The sequence below is a fragment of the Plodia interpunctella genome, chromosome 9, assembly GCF_027563975.2.
Source record: "Plodia interpunctella isolate USDA-ARS_2022_Savannah chromosome 9, ilPloInte3.2, whole genome shotgun sequence".
NCBI lineage: Eukaryota > Metazoa > Arthropoda > Insecta > Lepidoptera > Pyralidae > Plodia > Plodia interpunctella.
In genome coordinates this window covers 3,913,533-3,929,391 of record NC_071302.1, presented here as the reverse complement: position 1 = coordinate 3,929,391, position 15,859 = coordinate 3,913,533, and the positions used below count along the sequence as shown (strand labels likewise).

Here is a 15,859-nt window from a genome sequence, read left to right as displayed (position 1 = left end):
GAATTTAATACTATTATCTTATTGTCGGCTTACATTTCCATTCCATTTCTTACGAACTCACATAACTTGTTTACTCAAATATATTAATATAACGAACAAAGTTGAAGCTTATTTTGCAATACTCACGGCAGTAAAACCCTGGTTGGTTACAGCATACATGCAGTTATAAACTTGACTGCACACTGCACTTGCATAAGTGCATGTTAACCTGTATGTTTGGCACTAAAATATACAAGTTCATCAGCTCATGCAGAATTTCAGCTCTAATGGGTTTCAGCCTATTAAAATATAAAAAACCGTGTTTTCACTCTTTTTATGTCGCACTATCAATATCTCATAATCATGATACATTTTATACTAAACAAGCGGCCCATCCTGTCTTCGCTCGGGTGAAACTATAATATTATTTCTTATTTATCACTATATCTATTAAAATACCAGAATCAAAATCCGTTGCGTAGTTTTACAGATCTAAGTATACAAAGACAGACAGACATCGGGAAGTGACTTTATACTATACAGTAAAGCTTGTAAAAAGTAGGTATTTTGGGTACGAGATACTATTACATATATATAGAACAGGAAAGGGTATATTTTGACTCAGCAGTGGGAAGTTAGGTACAGAAAAAAATTACACACAAAATAAGCCCATATTTTTTTATACTCCTTTGTGTGAGACCTGAATGTTAACAAACGAGTACTGACTGACTATACATATATTATATAATCACATTTTTTTTTCAGTGTTCTTAAAGGACTGCAGATAAAAAAGGTCTCTCAAATAGTGACATATCGCCATTCGAACGCTTATATAAATGGAAATCCCTAGCCGGTTTCCTTAATCGACTTTTTCGATTACCATCTTCACAAAATTCAGCTATAAACTCGTTATAACAAGAAAATATACTTCTATTAAAGGTACCAACAACTTCATTACTTCAGAAATTTGTGGGTAATGGAGATGGCAATGCATAAGACACCGCGAAATTAGGAAATAGCACAATACGAGAATATTCTAGAAATTGTATTTCTTCCTTAGTGCATATTCTTCATAACGTCATAAAGTTGAAATGGATTTCTTAGCTCTCTCTTTGGTTTATTATATTTTTATTTATTATATTCGGTATATTTATGTGAAAAATCTATTATCTTTTTAATACGATATTTTTTATAATGTGGAATAATCTACGAAACCGCATGAAAATCCGTGAAGTACTTTTTTAGTTTATCACGAACACACAGATGCGGCAGAGGACGTTGTTTTTTTAATATAAACTATTGCAATCATCATCATATCGAGTGGGTTATTGCTAACACTGATGTCAGATTTTATTCAAGTCCCCTAAGCATCTGAAATGACTTTTACGACTATTGCAATATTGCAATAACTTTAAGTAAATATTTTAAATACTTGTACCACGTATAATTAATAAAAACCAGCACCACATTGCGTCTCATAAAAACGCAATACATGTTCAGATGAAATTTCAAAGATGGCAAAACTGAACAGTTGCCAAACGCGACAATTTGCAGAATTGAGATTTTTATGAAGATAACGAAGTATGACGCGTGATTTTGCAACTTTTGAGCTTTTGAACCGGAATGCCAATTTTAACAAGCCGATTCTCGTTTTTATAGTTTGATACAACTATAAAAACGAGATCGATCTCCATTTTTCGATCTGGTTGGATTACGACTATATAAAAATTTCGGTCGTAACAAACATTCAATTTATTACAAACTAGCGGCCTATCACGGCTTCGCTCGGGTACTCCTTAATGTTTCATCTGTCTCTGTGCCAAATTTCATCAAAATTACAAACAAAAATACAAATCATTGGCTTCATATTATTAGTATGAATATGTAACCGTTCTAGTATCATTTGTGTTAAGAAAGGTATTGTTTGTAATCAATATCGTAGAGAAACTTTTTTAAGCTCTACGAACTTGCCATAAGCGTATTTGCTACGTCGTAGTCGCTACGAATAATGCTACGAATGTTCTACGCGCACAAAGTTGGGAGTTTCAGCCCATGAGTAATATAAATAAAATTTTGGTTAGCATCTTATTGTCGTGTTATTTGTCTAATAAATATTTTTGCATAAAGTCTTCATCTTAATAACCTAAACAAACATTTCTATATGACTTCTAATATAGTGAAAAGAGCTGACTTCACTTAAACTAAAAATAAATAAATAATAATAAAATAAATTTTTGATTACCTATTCACATTCATATGGGACAAAACTAATACGATATGAAATTTATACTTCATCGAAACATACAACAATTTAGCCGGCATCCTTATCCTAACATATTATAAAACAAAGTCTTCTGCCTCGTCTGTCTGTTCACGATAAACTCAAAAACTACTGCACAGATTTTCATGCGCTTTTCGCCAATAGTGTGATTTCTAAGGACAGTAGGCGTATTTATTATGTTTATACCCGAGCCAAGGCGAGACGACAATTTCTCTCAAAAGAAGTAGATATGAGTATCTATATTTATACTAGCATTGTGATAAATTATAAGGAACCAACCTGCCGAGGCTGTTATGAACCTCTCATTAAATAATACATTTACGTAAGCCCACATAATGTATGAGAGTCTATAAAAAACAACATTTTCTTTTGTCGCAGATAGACATATTATACTATTTATTTCTGGCGTTTGCTTTGGACCGCTTCATATGCTCCCGTGGGTGTCAAAAGAAGCGACTAAGGGATAAGAGTAGTTTTGACAACTGAGAGACATCAACAGCATTCCCAAAGGGGGTTGACGTCAGGCAGGTTGTAAAATCAAAGCCGAATCTTCAAAGTTTAATGATTAACTTTTGAATGGACTTCGTGCTTCGCGCCGTCACAGCCGAGACTCTATTTCGATTTGTGATTAACTTTAAGGTAAAATTAGACCAGTAATTGTAGATATTTTTTATTGAAATGTATGGCATATATTATTGGTAGGTTGTAAATCTAATACTGTTATCCCTATGGAAGGGAATATCCGAATGCTGTGTCTTGTTAGGCAGCTGTGTGTATATTTGCTAAGCTAATTGGCTACCAAAGATACACAAATACACAAAGGTATATTTGCAATGTTGTACCCTTGGTTATACCATACTTGATTTAAATATAGTTGAGAGTTGAATGAAATTAATGAATGTTCAATAAAAGTACGATGAAATTTTATGACATAACTTGATATCGAAATAATGATTTTCTTATTTCTACAAATTACTAGCAGGTCCTAGTTTAGCTGTCTCAATTAAAATCCGATAACAAATGTTGGTCAATAACACTCTCAATAAAAATAACCTATTATGGATTCAGCTAAAACGTAATTAGGGAGCAAACATTGTATTTTAATAGTAGGTTGGCAGAGGGAAATCGCGGCAGTACGCCATCTAGTTACCGGAAACAATGGAACAAAGAATAAAGAAATGCGGTACGGAACATTTTGGCTTTTGTTTCCTTAATTAAAGTCTTTTAAAAATACAAATTGTCGATATCGATTGATCAGTCGGTGGAAATTTATATTTCAACTACTCAACTCTAGCCAAGGAGCTCTTTAAATTACTAGGAATGTAAGTCTAGTTTTAGGAACTAAAACTTGGATTGATCTAGTTGTTTCGCATGGAAGCATATGAAAGGAATTCGCACCTTCACTAAAAATCTTAAAAGGAGTCATGAACGTGGAGAAAGTTCTCATTTTCATTAGTTTTACAATGCAATTACTAATATATGTAATATATTTATTTAATATATTTAAGTAATATATTTAGAAATAAAAGATCGCGACGACAAGTTGAAAACTCCCTTTTTTTTAAGTCGGTTAAAATGGGCCTAATCTACTATTAGAACTCTTTACAACCAAGCCTGCTGGTTGTTCGTTCGAAATAAATTGGAAGATTTTCATTTTGTACGTCATATTTATTCATAAATTAAAATGGAGGGAGGCACAGAGTGTTTTTTCGATGTACTAAAAACATTTTATATGCATTGCTTTCCACGTATCGCTTTAGTCTAATATCATGCTAGATAATTCAGATACTGGAGTATCGATATTAAAATATTTTCAATTAGGTAAATACTTATGTTTATTAATAAATAAATATTTAAGGACAAATCACACAGATTGAGCTAGCCCCAAAGGAAGTTCCGAGACTTGTGTTATGGGATACTAACTTCAAGACCCGGGCCAATCAGAGAAAGATCATTTTCCATCATGACCCGACCGGGGATCGAACCCGGGACCTCTCAGTTCAGAATTCAGCATTTTACCAATGCGCTACCGAGGTCGTTAGTTTTTATTATCACATATATTTCTTACGCTTAAAAAATCCGTAAAAAATAAATGTACAGCAGACACATGCTTTATAATTATTCAAATGGCAATATTTTTTCGCAAATTTTCACATTCTATCTAAAATAACTTGAATAAATTCCATTGCCGTGCCGGCTACCCAATCAGAATATCTTATTCATTTCCTCATGTGCTCTAAAAATTTAACTCAATGCTGCCAACTTCATTTGAGCCAATTGAAGATTGGAGTAGTTTGTAACTAGGTTTGGTTAAATTAAGGTTTCATGAAAGCCAGTCAAGGAAACCGTTTGTTCTATCGAAAAATAAGGTGAATGGTTTGCGTCATCTAAATTTACATTTTATAACCATTTCTTATTATTTTTTATTCAGATTGAACTAGGTTTTGGATGTTTATCTATATATGTATATGTTATAAAATATAGTATCATTGAGTTAGTATCCCAAAACACAAACCTCGAACCTACTTTGGAGTTATGTATGTGTGTGGTTTGACCCCTTATATTTATGTATTTATTGTAACCGCATTTCGCAATATACGTTAACGTTAGTCAGACGGCTGATAAAATCGGAGTTACATTTTCAAGATTTTAATGTTTATTTTTACTCAGAGCCCAGGCTTCGGGCGGCACAGCTGTGAATGTAACCGGGAACATTGTAAGGATAAGAACAGTTTCTCGTAGTGAACACTGCACTGAACTAAACATTTGACTAATGTTGTAAAGTGTCCCTGTAAATCGGAACAAAAGCCAAAGGGCAAAAAGGAACATCGGAATGGGTAAACTATGGTACATAATAGAGGAATGATACCTATAAGAACATGGAGTCGACCCCAAACATATTAGTATAATAGTCCTAGTTCAATTAATTTGAGATATTTAAGACTCGTATTGTATACTAGTATGTGAGTATAATAATATCGGTTTGGTTGAACTGTATATGTATCCTGAAACCATAACACGCCTTTTTGTATATTCATGTAAAAACCTCAAGATTTTCACGGTGTCATTTAAAAGCATGAACATTTTAATGAAGTATAATTGATCTGTAAAAAAGCAGAAATAATTCCAAAAAATTCTCTTTGTAACACCACGAGACCTAAAAATACCATCTACATATAACCTCTGAAAACATTGTACATTATGTCACAAGGGACAATCTGGCACTCGTGTAAATTGTCTATTAAGAAACCTTTTAGGGACAAAACGTGTGGAAATGAAAGGGGTTTGAAAAAAAGATAATGCATTTGTAAGTATTTCATTGGAACAAACATTAATCCAACTGATCAATCATGAAATATGCAAACATAATATTATTTATGAAAATACTTTTTCATCAAGCTTCTTTGAACCTAAGCAAATAAATGGCTATCCTTTATCGTACTTTGTTCATTCTGATAAGATGTAAGACTGATTTCTTCAAATATATCGGCCCTCGTAATAACGAGGTTAGGAGATATAAGTTACACTATATTTTCATCATCATCTTTTGCAGTCCGTGACAAACTTCTGGGTATTACCCAGGAGTAGACACGTAGAGTAGAGTATACCCTCAACTTTCTTTGTCCTTTGCCCTACTTATCCAGATTACTACTACTTACCCAAATTCCTATACATTGTCAACCTATGATAATGACCTATTCCGTTTTCTATTAATGGAATTTCTAGAGAATTTCTATGGAATTTCTTCGATACTTACTCCTTTGGCTCAGTGCCCTAAAGTGGATCTTGAACTCCGAAACAGAGAGCGCCATAATCTTCTATTCTGCAGTTAACAGCTTCTAGTTCACGCAGATCAGCCTCACGTAGTCACTCTAGCTGAAATCTAGTTATATTTTACGTAAATTATATTCCTATTACGTTAGGTACTAGCTTAACAACAACACAAACAAAACATCGTGCTTTCATCTGCATCTAACCATAGTTGTGCGCGACTTCAAAAAGATCGTCTCCTGTTTACAGTTGGTACACTAGCGCGTTGTAGCGGTTAATCCAATTTGAGAGTTGCGTCCGACTAAAATTATCTAAGCTATAGAAATGCTCATATTTTGTTACAGTATTATACTGCTTCTTTTCTTCTTATTAAGTGTGTTGTTGCTAACATTGTAAGATTCTACTACACACTAGTTAACTAAAATAGTCACCTCGTATGTAGATTTATGATGGTATTACCTGAAGTGTCGGCATATAAAAAATTGTATAATGTATACGTGAATCAAATTGGAACACAGACTCCAATGGCATGATTAGGATTCCAACAACAAATTCAGTTTGACAGAGAAAAACAGACTACAGACAAAACAGACTACAGACAAATAGATGGAACAATTAGTTTTATAAATTCACTCGTTTGAACATTTAAAACTTACAATTAAAAACTTCTTGCTTCGACGTAAAAAACAGCGACATATCCGTGCCCTATGTAATCTGCTCAGCCGACAATCCTTGCTCCCCATCATAATTAACTGTTGGTTGGGGACCACAGCTATGAATAACTGAAACGGCCGTGACAGCCTCTGTAAAAGCGACGCTGTTTACGGCTAGATTTGAATAATTCCCAAAATGGACCATTATAATGACCACCAGCGCTTCCTGTGCATCTGAAGTGCTATATTGATATGATATATTTAGTTTAGCGGGAACAACCACAAGAGGCAGGCCAAAATCTTTTTGGAATTTTGGGGCAGGAAAGGTCAAAACCGAAGTTTCAACCCAAAATTTATATTTATTTTTGCACAGAAAAGTGGAAGAAAAAGTGAGAGGTCGTTGCCCAGCTCCAGGACATAATATAGTCTAGAAATAAAAAGATAATTAACTGAAAATAGAAATAACTTTTCATAATTTAAAACGTCATAAGACACAAGAAGTAAAAATAAAAATCTTCACTTATTGCTAAGCAGCATCATGTTTAAAGTAAAAGCCAGCGTCCACCACAAACTAAGTTTCTGAGCTCGCTACAGCTCACATAGATGTAGGTACTAGATAATAAAAGGTTAACCATTTTTTCCTAAAAACGAGGGTATTGTTACTGATTGACGGTATAGTTTCGTAGACGCATATGCTGCGAACTTATTTTATGCTTAATTTTTTATCATACCGTTTCCTACAGATGCGGTTATCTTATTATCAATTTGTAACGCGTATTGAATAAATAAGCCATTTGGACCCATATCATGATGACAAAATAAAGTGATATCGCTTGATAATGCCACATTTATAATTTACTAAACAAAAAAGGAATCGGTGATGTATCTTGTGGAAGATATAAATTACTTTTTGTGTACCACGTTTGTAGAATGATAGATGTTGTAAATGAATATCGTCTTTATGATTAAAAAAAATACCGTACAATGGAAACTCTCATTTTATTTTGCTTGCAGATCATGCAAATAAGTATCTACAAAATTTCCTAGAATAGCAAAACTAAGAGGAAATAAAATATATTTTCAAAATAAACAAAAGGAACAAATATTCGGAATCCTATTAAAAGTTTCCATTCGTTTTTAAATGTACACTTCATTAGAAAAATGTGTGAACATTACAAAACCCCGAAATTTTAATACATCTCTAGTGAACTCGAATACAATCCAGTTAGCCTTCGCTATTTCAACAACAGAACTCATGTGCTTTTGATTTCGGGGTCGTATTGGCTTCGGGCGGTTGAAGAGGCCACTTGAACGGTTGTATCTGTATGTTTCTTTTGGATCCGTAACTGAAAATGGTTTTAGGAACCTGTGCTAACATTCATTCTATTTCATAGTTTATTTCCTTCCACTGGTTGATTCGCAGGCAAAAGGGATAAAGGAAATAATTGAAAACTATTGAATTTTTAATTAATTATTTATTAATTTCGATCGATTAATTCCGATTTGAATTTATATACCTTTTGAAATATTTCTCAAATATTTGAAAAAAAAGACTTAAAAATTAGTATGCATAATTTTTTAACCAATCACGTTATTCACACAAAAAAATATATTTAATAAGCTTCTTAAAGTTTTCCTTTTAGACGAATGTTATTTTAGTATCTCAGAGTTTTTTGATGAGAAAATTGATAAGTAAAAACGTCGATTCCCTTACTTGGATAACACGAATCATATATTTAATTGAATGGCATCCCTTATGTTTGCTGTGCCGTTGCAGGGCGTCACTTTTACTTTATATTTATGTGAGATCTTTTAAACCTGTGATTTGCATCAAAGAATCTGAATCTGATATATACGTACATATTGTTAATAAGTTGCTGCAGGAGTTGGTAATATTGTGTACGAAATTTCTCTACTCTCTGCTTAGTACAATTATTTTGATGAGTGTGTAGCTCTCCGTTTGTCTCGAACAGACGCTTTGCGAGCGTTTCCACTCAAAGATGCGTTTGTTAGGGCATCAGAGTATTATAAAAGAGATTTTTTAAAACTGATATCCCCGGCCTCGCTTCTTGGGAAATCTTCCACCTGGAAGTCGACCTCGCTTACCCCACAGCCTAGCGCACACGCTGCATATGAATAAGGTGGCAAACGAAAATCGATACAGCAAAACGTTGTTGCCGCGAATTTCCTAAAGTAAGTTGCTTATTATTAACCATGTTTTCGTCGACTATGGGCTTCAGATACTAACAAAATAAAAACATACTTTTATGATTTGCTATTAAATATAATCCTTACATATTATAAAACAATAAGTCTGTACATATTGTTTTATAATCGCATACAAACAGACAGACTTACGCGGCGGAGAACTGCCGCGTAAGTCTGTCTGTTCTGTCTGTTCGCGATAAACACAAAAACTATTGGACAGATTTTCATGCGGTTTTCACCAATAGATAGTGTGATTCCTGAGGAAGGTTTAGGTGTTTAATTGGTTCCGTTGTTACCCCAGCGAAGTCAGGACGGGCCTTGTCCATATTAAACTAAAAATATAAAAACAATATAACCAATACGCAGGCATTGGTGGCCTGAGTGGACATGGAATGAGCATTCGAATAATTTTCATGTATTTTTTTTACAACCAGGGTGTCGATTTTACTAATGTTAAGTACTATTGAAAAGCCATTGATAAACCTTAAAAGTAACATTGATCGAACTCATCAGATTTCACAACATCATAAAATACACTAATTAACAAGTATGTTTCCTTGAGGTTTCTAATGGATGAGATTTCACTAAGAAAATGTCTCACTTTTACGCTTCGATGTTCATTTTAATGATACCTCTTAATCTTCAACCATTTTGAGACGTTCTTCAATTCGGAATCGTCATTCTAATATGTATTAAGTTTGACGACGGCTTATTGTTTCACCAAATTACAACGAACAAAACCTAATTCCGATTTCATGTAGAAACAAAAGTTACCCCGAAATGGAACACGATTGTAATTACATTTCGAGGGAACAATCCCTAAATATTTGACAAGGGCAAATTTTTGAATTGCTACTCTCAGAAATTCATAATAAAGGAGAACGGTTTTTTTTAGTAAATATTGTTTTTGCTCGAATCAACATCGACCAAGAATGGAAAAGTTTGGGAAAGCGTATTTCTGTTTCAACTAGGTCTAGGTACTTACAAACTCGGGTTATAAAAGTTTAAGGTACAATCCTAAACTTAATTTCCGGCATTTTTTAACGCTGTGAGGCGTATCATAATAATATAGTTTCAGTCTAATAAAACGTATTTTCTTTCGACAAAAAGTAGCCTAGGTACCTATATGACTCCTCGGCTCAAATAAAATCTAATATTTACTCCGTTCTAATGTAAAGGAGAGCAAACAAACACACAATCATATTTGTGATATTCGTATAGGTAGAAGTATAGGTAGTTTAGTGTTTGCGAATATGAGGCATTTATAAAAACAAGCTGGGTTTATATAAAAATTAATATGTAAGTGATATCAACCTACAAATAATTTTTAAACATGAGAAATACGTTAGTTTAACTCGTTTTAAAATCGTACTCTTCGTTAGTGGCAAGTAGATTACTCACCTAAGTATTAAAAGTAGACCTAAACTACTAGCCACATAGGTTAATTGACAAGTTTTTATTTAGATTACTATTCGAAGGCCCTTATATTAACATCAGTGAAAAAAATACTGAGATAATGACAATACTTTTACTAATACTTTTTACAATCACACATTTTTGGACTCGTCCTAATGGTCCATACCAAATGATATGTAACATCGTGCTAAAATGTTCGCTAAGAAAGCTATGTTTGTTCGACAGCTACATTATTTATTACCTACGTTTGTGATTTTGAAAATGGACTTTCCAACCGACTTTAAATCATCGTGTTTAGTTCCAGCTACATTGTTACAGATCTATGAACTATTATAATGATCCTAAGTATATCTATTTTATCTATTGTACATATTTTTTATTCGACGCATTGAACTTTTCCACACCGCACTACTTGCGGTTGCCGTCGACTATCGTCTGCCGTTGCGTGGGGAAGTGCACCCTTTTCACATCTCATTGTCCCACAATGTAGGCTACCGCTCTTGTGGGAGACTATTAGATAAAGTTTTAATTCATGCAACAATACTTTATAACTCCGCCTACGTTGAGCGCATAGTAAACAGGTAACAATGTTTCATATTCATTTGCAATTTGTATGAAACGGTTATTGCGGACAGCAAAAGGGTCATTTATAAATGGCCTGTTTGGCATCCTGGTTGAATAAGCAAATATAATATGGAATAATCATACTAAATTTAAATTGGTGTATTATATAGAACAAATATTTAAAAATATATTGAACGGATGCATTTATTTCTGCTGAAATCCCACGCGAGTTGAGTCTGGTTTTGTTGAATCATTACATTCTGCTATGTATCTATTTAACTGTAGTCTAATTAAGAAATTGATAATACAAAAATTATTACCTACTTTATTTATAGAATTGCGAGAAAGAAAATAAAAATATCTAACTACGCGGCCACACAGATATATTTAAACAATAATTAATTACAGATTAAAGTACTTGACTGAAATTTTCCCGTATCCTTCCGTGGATGTCGTACGAGGCGACTAAGGGACACACAGCTTAGGCAGCTGACAGACAAGAATAACATTCCAAAGGAGGGTTGACGTCAGGTAGGGTTTTTTTTTACACTGACCCGGGGCCTCGCGGCTTCACAACCCCGAACACAAGCGGGATCGTGCAGAGATGAGATAACTAGGCCTCACAGCTAAATCTGATGTGACTAGACGGTGATGATAGAATCTGATTATTCGGTGTGACTTTTGACTCGATCAGAGTATGTGAAGCGATCCGTAGTTTGCTTGGAGTCTAATTAATTCAATATACTTATGATATAATGCTGAATATACAACAATATCTAGTAAAATCAATCAAATTTAGCCAAGAGCCAATGCCTATAACATGGGCGAAGTGTACGATCAATAACCGCGCAAAGTAATCGAGCTACCTACTAGCTACCTGTCTGTACGTTATAGCGGGAACATCTTTCTTCCTTGAGATTTATCAATTTCCCCAACGGTGTGGTCAGTTTAAATAATAATGAAACTTAAATTGAATAAACTTGATGTTGCGATCACCTTTTATGAAAAGTTTTGTTGTTTATACAGAGCCGTTTTAATTAGATACTGATTCGGTAATGGCTGCTTGGAATGTTTATTTATTTTTGTAACATTATTGTTCTATGTAATACATACCCTACTTACATATTACTTAACAAATTACTTAAAAACTAACAATAAAGATCTTTATCATTAGGTATATAGACATAAAATTTTAGTAATGTGAAATAAATATAAAAATAAATGTGAGTCTGTTCGCTTTCACGGCTAAACCGCTGGACCGATTTTGATGAAATTTGGTAAGCATGTATTTCAAGACGTCCGTTCAAACATAGGCTACTTTTTAAAAAAATCAACCCCTAAATGAATCCCTAAATGACTATAATGGGGGAGGGAGAAATTTTATATGAAAATCATGTTTATGAAATTCACACGGGCGAAGCTGCGGTAAAGGTTAAGCTGCCGAGCGAAGTTTATGATTCTAATTCACAGTAGTTTTTAAGGTAAACCCCAGAAAATTGCAAATTGACAAAATGAAGACGCGCAGTTACGAGCCTATTAAAATATTTATTGATATTTGATAACGATTTCAGACATTTATGAGGAGATAATTATTATTTGCACTATAAGGAAATCTTCCTACTTTGATGTCGTTGCTACCGTCGAGATTTAATTTAGCTTCGCAATTAAATCTTGAGGATGTAGGTACTTAATACAAATTTTTGTCGACAGTTTGTTTCGCCCGCGTAAATTTCGAAAACAATACTGTATATAATATGTTCTTTAAGAAACAACTTATTAACCTACTTACAACTTAAGTTGAATAGCCCTGCATAATACTATAGGTACTCGTAGATGCTCCTGCCAAACAACTTATCGCATAAATAGCCATCCCATTACCAAAATGAGATCCTGTTTAAAATACCTATCTCTTCTCTATTCAAGAGGATCTATAGTCTATCGTATATAGGTACATTATGCCAGCTCCACACTGTCGTCAAACAGTTCGTCATTAATTCGAATGCGTGAACACTGCGTAAGTTGTGTGAGAGCTTTTATTTACTGCAATGAAAAACCAGCAATTTATACTGAATCTGCAAACTGTGCCACGCCACGTCAATTTTAAAAAAAACATCGGTGTATCGCCTACGTTAGATACCAACCAAAACTCTTATAAATATTTCAGCGAACCCCATTCGAAATATTTGCCGTCGAAGTGAAAGAATTGTTATAAATTGTATTGATACTATTATATAACTTCGAAACAACGGACAAAATATACCTATGAATTTAGACTAGTAAGTAGCCATAGCAATTGCCTTGTCATTGGCTTCATTGAGATCTTCTATGGGGCAGGAAAAAGTATTCAATTATTATAGATCTAACTATTACATGTAGTAATAGTAGGTATTATGAAGTCCACAAAAAATCTTAAATCCGTAGCTCGGGTACTTAGGTACCTTAGACTGAATTGAAAGTTTCAAGAAAGAGAAAGCGAAGGATTTTCTGATTTTTTAAGTATTCGTTGAATAAAAATAGTGGCTACAATAAGAGGGAGTCTTTGAAAAGGCTAAGATTTAATGGTATGACATATTGATTGCGTAAAGTAAGTATGTACCTGAAGTCATAAATAACGTTTCTTTTTTGGACATTCGTGTAAAAAGAAACAGTTTGACACAATCGCAAATCAGGGTGAGCCACTAACACATTTGTGAAAAATTTGTACAGCAGACCCTTAATAAATTCTTGATTTTCGTGGTCCAGCGTGACAGGGGTTAGGGGTCTAGGTTTATTTCGTTTTCACTTTTAGACAACGTATCCCACAAACAGGAGGTTCGGGGAGGTTAAAAGATTTTACTCCACTATTTCATCATGTTAGTATTTTACACACAGCGAGATATCATCAAAAACATAACATTTTGTGGTGAAACACTAGTTGTTTTATTATTATTTATTCAAATACCGAAACGTTGATAGCCTCTATTCCATAACCGTACCAATAAAAAGAATCCCTACCCTACGTATTGCACGCCACGTAAGTATTTCTAGTACCCACTCCGAGCCATTTTGACCGTTTCATACCTCAATTTTCTATTGTCTCAATGAATTTTGTATCACCCTGCATCTACATGTACTGTTATTGCAGAATGATCTTCACGTTTGAGCGTTTGAGCCCTCGTAAAATTTAATTTGATTATGGAACTGCGGAGTTGGAAAAACATCGTTAGTTTTTATTTTCTCGTCCGATGAAAATCTTTTTTCGCAATCAAATCTGCACATGAAATACAGAGAACTAATGTACATCCATAATATTTGAATAATTAAACGTTTCTCTTAGCACTTCGAACATTTTAATTCGTCCGCCGAGTGGTGTTTTATTATATATATTTAAATATCCCTCATAATCATGTACTTAGCGCAGACATTCACTAATTTAGATAAATTAAATGTGTGTGCTACTTAGTCATAAAACACTGAACTGTCTTACTGTGTTGTGAATATGTACTTACTTACTAGGTATACAAAACACGCACAGATGTTTAGTAGCGAGGATACTCCAACTCCATCCCTAGACTGCAAATAAATGTACATAGGGATTCTCACTTACCATACCTCATACCTACCTACTGGTAGGTATGTAGTACCTACCTGCTGGTAGGTATGTAGTACCTATCTACTGGTAGGTATTCTGTGGGAAGTATATGGTCTATGAGGATTAAAAGTACGTATTCCTCATTTCAATTTTCCATGTCTTCGCAGTCAGACAAAATGAGAAATTTCTGTAATTCGTGTACTTAGCTAGGATTTGTTAGTAAAAAATAAAATAAAAACCCTAAGAACCTTGACCTTTTTGATACCTGCTTATGTTTACGAAAAATTCTAGTTATTTAAAATCACATTTTCGGTCAGAAGCATATTACGGGTGCCTTATATTTTTCAGAATACGCAAACAGTCGGCTCTCTTCGGCAAGCCAGCTCCGCATATAAATAATTAATTCGTTTTAGCACACACAAGCTCGTACTTGGGGCTTGTAGCGGTACTGCTTAAAATTTAAAGCGAAAACACGAATAGCTGCCTAAGGTTCAAAATAATCTAAGAACAGAAGGATACCTAGTCTAATATCGATACTGCCCGAAGAGCGCGGTGGTCATTTTGAGATCTAGGCCAATTGCGATCTATTTGTCTACCTAGTCTTATTGAGATGTAGTCGTAATAACTTCTAACCCATATATCCGTTTACCTATCTGTTTTTATTTATCATCCCGCGTTCGAATAATTCATTTACAAACCTTATGTCTATATTAATAGGGCCGGTGTCATAGCTAATCACTACTTTTCTTTCAATGACATGATTATATATGGCATTAGGCATAATTTATTTTAATACAGTCTACACATTATCCCGAAACAGTAATTCGCCTACTAAGTAAGTATTGCTGTTTTTCATTGCAGTTAATAACAGTTCTACAAACTACGCCATTTTTATACGCGCTCAATTCGGTGATAGTGCATTAGACTATATAATACGTTACGTTTAGTATTCTTCCGATTAACTTATCAGATTAAATTATTTTTTCCTTACTCCGTCGATTCATATGCATTATTCATCCGATAACAAATATATTTAATTAGTAAAATCTTAGTAAGTAGGTACCTAGTTTTCAATGAGTGTAGAAATAGAATGATTACGACACAACCACAACTTTTCGAAAGTAGCTATAGTTAATTAAAAGTCATTTTAAAACAATTAAAAAAGTTGTGGTTAAACAATAAAATTAAACAGTTAAACAGTTTCATGAATATAATTCCTAAGCTCTCGTTATTCTATACTGAAGGTGTTTCCAGTAGTAGATATTAGTAGCAATGTATTCAAAGGAATATTATGACGCCGAGGTGCTAAAACTATCTTAATTTCAAAACCAGTTAGTTTAATCACTTGTTTTAATTAATTTGAAAAGTTTTCCCTTCGCTGGCGAATAGTTTTGAGTTTTGCACAGTCTCATTAGT

At 33.8% G+C, this 15,859-nt stretch overlaps 1 protein-coding gene across 2 annotated transcripts in view; it reads left to right on the top strand.

Annotated features, from left to right (window-relative positions):
- Positions 1 to 15,859, top strand: part of LOC128672219 (suppressor of lurcher protein 1-like) — a 226,255-nt gene that overhangs the window by 200,649 nt on the left and 9,747 nt on the right. The gene's annotated exons all lie outside the window — the stretch shown is intronic.